Source organism: Heterodontus francisci, unplaced genomic scaffold, assembly GCF_036365525.1.
Source record: "Heterodontus francisci isolate sHetFra1 unplaced genomic scaffold, sHetFra1.hap1 HAP1_SCAFFOLD_2039, whole genome shotgun sequence".
NCBI classification, from domain to species: domain Eukaryota; kingdom Metazoa; phylum Chordata; class Chondrichthyes; order Heterodontiformes; family Heterodontidae; genus Heterodontus; species Heterodontus francisci.
Window position 1 is genome coordinate 10,001 of NW_027140961.1, and position 5,279 is coordinate 15,279.

Here is a 5,279-nt window from a genome sequence, read left to right on the forward strand (position 1 = left end):
GGCGGTGGCGGAACCAGGCCGGCCCGACCGCTGGGGGCCGCCCGGGCGACGTTTGAATCTGTCGGGTCGGACCGCCGAATCCCGCGGGATTTCGGGATCGAATCTGCGGGTGGAATCGGCACCTCGTCCCGCTGTCCGGTTCCCCCCCGTCGACTGCAACGGGTTTCCGAGGCCCGTCGGTCAGGCGCGGTTCGCTCCGCAATCCGCCGGCCGATCGGCACCGGGCGGGGCTCTACGGAAAGAGGGGACCCTCCCGCGTCGAGTGCCGGCGCACCGACCCCGCAGGCTGACCGGGAAGGTGAAGACTCACCCCGCTGAATGCCCGGCCCCGGGAACCCTCCGGCGCCGGGGCCATAACTTCGGGGAGGAAGGTCCGAGCTCCGCGCGGTCGACGGCAGGTGAAAGGGGCCGGTGCGCCGCGGAAGGCGACAGCAGTCCCGTCAGGCTGCACCTCTGCTCGGGCGAACGGCGTCAGGAAAAGGGGAGAGCACTTCCCCACCGATAGCTCCGGAACGCCCGGACCCATTGGCCCGCGGCACCGGTGGCTGCTAGAGGGGCTCCGGCGCCGTCAGCCGGGGTACGTCCCAGGCCGGCCGGACGGCGGGCAGCCGGAGGCAACGGCCTGGAACGGAGCCAGACTTGAGTCGTTCCGTGCCGTGGGCAAAAAGGCAGGGCTGCGGGTCAGCGCAGTTTGGCAAACCTAGCCGCAAGTGCGGGAAGGGCGGAGGAGCACACGGACGCCGCCTTCCCAAACTGAGCCCAAAGTGCCCAGGCATGCCCCCTTGATCTCGCCTAATCAGTGAGCCCAAAATAATTTCAGAGTGTGGAAACCTGATCCAAAAAGGTCGAAAAGAACGGCCAGAGATCAAGTCCGAAAGGGGAAATCAGTAACAAGCAAGCAGAGTAATCATTAACCAAAAAGCGCAAAATTATGTTAAAAGTGTGAAATCATTAACCAAAAAGTCGAAAATAATGTCCAGAGACCAAGTCCGAAAGTACAAATAATTAACCAGTAAGCAGAGTCATCATTAACCAAAAATCGCAAAAGTAAGTAAAAAGTATGAAATCATTAACCAAAAATCGCAAAAGTAAGTAAAAAGTGTGAAATCATTAACCAAAAACTCGAAAATAATGTGCAGAGACTAAGTCCGAAAGGGCAAATGGTTAACCAGTAAGCAGAGTCATCATTAACCAAAAATCGCAAAAGTAAGTAAAAAGTGTGAAATCATTAACCAAAAATCGCAAAAGTAAGTAAAAAGTGTGAAATCATTAACCAAAAACTCGAAAATAATCTCCAGAGACTAAGTCCGAAAGGGCAAATGGTTAACCAGTAAGCAGAGTAATCATTAACCAAAAAGGGCAAAAGTAAGTAAAAAGTATGAAATCATTAACCAAAAAGCACAAAATTAAGTTAAAAGTGTGAAATCATTAACCAAAATGTCGAAAACAATGTCCAGAGACTAAGTCCGAAAGGGCAAATGGTTAACCAGTAAGCAGAGTAATCATTAACCAAAAGGCGCAAAAGTAAGTAAAAAGTATGAAATCATTAACCAAAAAGCGCAAAAATATGTTAAAAGTGTGAAATCATTAACCAAAAAGTCGAAAATAATGTGCAGAGACTAAGTCCGAAAGGGCAAATGGTTAACCAGTAAGCAGAGTAATCATTAACCAAAAGGCGCAAAAGTAAGTAAAAAGTATGAAATCAGTAACCAAAAAGCGCAAAAATATGTTAAAAGTGTGAAATCATTAACCAAAAACTCGAAAATAATGTGCAGAGACTAAGTCCGAAAGGGCAAATAATTAACCAGTAAGCAGAGTAATCATTAACCAAAAATCGCAAAAGTAAGTAAAAAGTGTGAAATCATTAACCAAAAACTCGAAAATAATGTCCAGAGACCAAGTCCGAAAGGGCAAATGGTTAACCAGTAAGCAGAGTAATCATTAACCAAAAAGGGCAAAAGTAAGTAAAAAGTATGAAATCATTAACCAAAAAGCACAAAATTAAGTTAAAAGTGTGAAATCATTAACCAAAAAGTCGAAAATAATCTCCAGAGACTAAGTGCGAAAGGGCAAATGGTTAACCAGTAAGCAGAGTCATCATTAACCAAAAATCGCAAAAGTAAGTAAAAAGTGTGAAATCATTAACCAAAAACCCGAAAATAATGTCCAGAGACTAAGTCCAAAAGGGCAAATGGTTAACCAGTAAGCAGAGTAATCATTAACCAAAAATCGCAAAAGTAAGTAAAAAGTGTGAAATCATTAACCAAAAACTCGAAAATAATCTCCAGAGACTAAGTCCGAAAGGGCAAATGGTTAACCAGTAAGCAGAGTAATCATTAACCAAAAATCGCAAAAGTAAGTAAAAAGTGTGAAATCATTAACCAAAAACTCGAAAATAATCTCCAGAGACTAAGTCCGAAAGGGCAAATGGTTAACCAGTAAGCAGAGTAATCATTAACCAAAAATCGCAAAAGTAAGTAAAAAGTGTGAAATCATTAACCAAAAACTCGAAAATAATGTCCAGAGACTAAGTCCGAAAGGGCAAATGGTTAACCAGTAAGCAGAGTAATCATTAACCAAAAGGCGCAAAAGTAAGTAAAAAGTATGAAATCAGTAACCAAAAAGCGCAAAAATATGTTAAAAGTGTGAAATCATTAACCAAAAACTCGAAAATAATGTGCAGAGACTAAGTCCGAAAGGGCAAATAATTAACCAGTAAGCAGAGTAATCATTAACCAAAAAGCGCAAAAATATGTTAAAAGTGTGAAATCATTAACCAAAAACTCGAAAATAATGTCCAGAGACTAAGTCCGAAAGGGCAAATGGTTAACCAGTAAGCAGAGTAATCAGTAACCAAAAAGGGCAAAAGTAAGTAAAAAGTGTGAAATCATTAACCAAAAACCCAAAAATAATGTCCAGAGACTAAGTCCGAAAGGGCAAATGGTTAACCAGTAAGCAGAGTAATCATTAACCAAAAATCGCAAAAGTAAGTAAAAAGTATGAAATCATTAACCAAAAAGCACAAAATTAAGTTAAAAGTGTGAAATCATTAACCAAAATGTCGAAAACAATGTCCAGAGACTAAGTCCGAAAGGGCAAATAATTAACCAGTAAGCAGAGTAATCATTAACCAAAAATCGCAAAAGTAAGTAAAAAGTGTGAAATCATTAACCAAAAACTCGAAAATAATGTCCAGAGACCAAGTCCGAAAGGGCAAATGGTTAACCAGTAAGCAGAGTAATCATTAACCAAAAAGGGCAAAAGTAAGTAAAAAGTATGAAATCATTAACCAAAAAGCACAAAATTAAGTTAAAAGTGTGAAATCATTAACCAAAAAGTCGAAAATAATCTCCAGAGACTAAGTGCGAAAGGGCAAATGGTTAACCAGTAAGCAGAGTCATCATTAACCAAAAATCGCAAAAGTAAGTAAAAAGTGTGAAATCATTAACCAAAAACCCGAAAATAATGTCCAGAGACTAAGTCCAAAAGGGCAAATGGTTAACCAGTAAGCAGAGTAATCATTAACCAAAAATCGCAAAAGTAAGTAAAAAGTGTGAAATCATTAACCAAAAACTCGAAAATAATCTCCAGAGACTAAGTCCGAAAGGGCAAATGGTTAACCAGTAAGCAGAGTAATCATTAACCAAAAATCGCAAAAGTAAGTAAAAAGTGTGAAATCATTAACCAAAAACCCGAAAATAATGTCCAGAGACTAAGTCCGAAAGGGCAAATGGTTAACCAGTAAGCAGAGTAATCATTAACCAAAAATCGCAAAAGTAAGTAAAAAGTGTGAAATCATTAACCAAAAACTCGAAAATAATGTCCAGAGACTAAGTCCGAAAGGGCAAATGGTTAACCAGTAAGCAGAGTAATCATTAACCAAAAGGCGCAAAAGTAAGTAAAAAGTATGAAATCAGTAACCAAAAAGCGCAAAAATATGTTAAAAGTGTGAAATCATTAACCAAAAACTCGAAAATAATGTGCAGAGACTAAGTCCGAAAGGGCAAATAATTAACCAGTAAGCAGAGTAATCATTAACCAAAAAGCGCAAAAATATGTTAAAAGTGTGAAATCATTAACCAAAAACTCGAAAATAATGTCCAGAGACTAAGTCCGAAAGGGCAAATGGTTAACCAGTAAGCAGAGTAATCAGTAACCAAAAAGGGCAAAAGTAAGTAAAAAGTGTGAAATCATTAACCAAAAACCCAAAAATAATGTCCAGAGACTAAGTCCGAAAGGGCAAATGGTTAACCAGTAAGCAGAGTAATCATTAACCAAAAATCGCAAAAGTAAGTAAAAAGTATGAAATCATTAACCAAAAAGCACAAAATTAAGTTAAAAGTGTGAAATCATTAACCAAAATGTCGAAAACAATGTCCAGAGACTAAGTCCGAAAGGGCAAATAATTAACCAGTAAGCAGAGTAATCATTAACCAAAAATCGCAAAAGTAAGTAAAAAGTGTGAAATCATTAACCAAAAACTCGAAAATAATGTCCAGAGACCAAGTCCGAAAGGGCAAATGGTTAACCAGTAAGCAGAGTAATCATTAACCAAAAAGGGCAAAAGTAAGTAAAAAGTATGAAATCATTAACCAAAAAGCGCAAAAATATGTTAAAAGTGTGAAATCATTAACCAAAAAGTCGAAAATAATGTGCAGAGACTAAGTCCGAAAGGGCAAATGGTTAACCAGTAAGCAGAGTAATCATTAACCAAAAGGCGCAAAAGTAAGTAAAAAGTATGAAATCAGTAACCAAAAAGCGCAAAAATATGTTAAAAGTGTGAAATCATTAACCAAAAACTCGAAAATAATGTGCAGAGACTAAGTCCGAAAGGGCAAATAATTAACCAGTAAGCAGAGTAATCATTAACCAAAAATCGCAAAAGTAAGTAAAAAGTGTGAAATCATTAACCAAAAACTCGAAAATAATGTCCAGAGACCAAGTCCGAAAGGGCAAATGGTTAACCAGTAAGCAGAGTAATCATTAACCAAAAAGGGCAAAAGTAAGTAAAAAGTATGAAATCATTAACCAAAAAGCACAAAATTAAGTTAAAAGTGTGAAATCATTAACCAAAAAGTCGAAAATAATCTCCAGAGACTAAGTGCGAAAGGGCAAATGGTTAACCAGTAAGCAGAGTCATCATTAACCAAAAATCGCAAAAGTAAGTAAAAAGTGTGAAATCATTAACCAAAAACCCGAAAATAATGTCCAGAGACTAAGTCCAAAAGGGCAAATGGTTAACCAGTAAGCAGAGTAATCATTAACCAAAAATCGCAAAA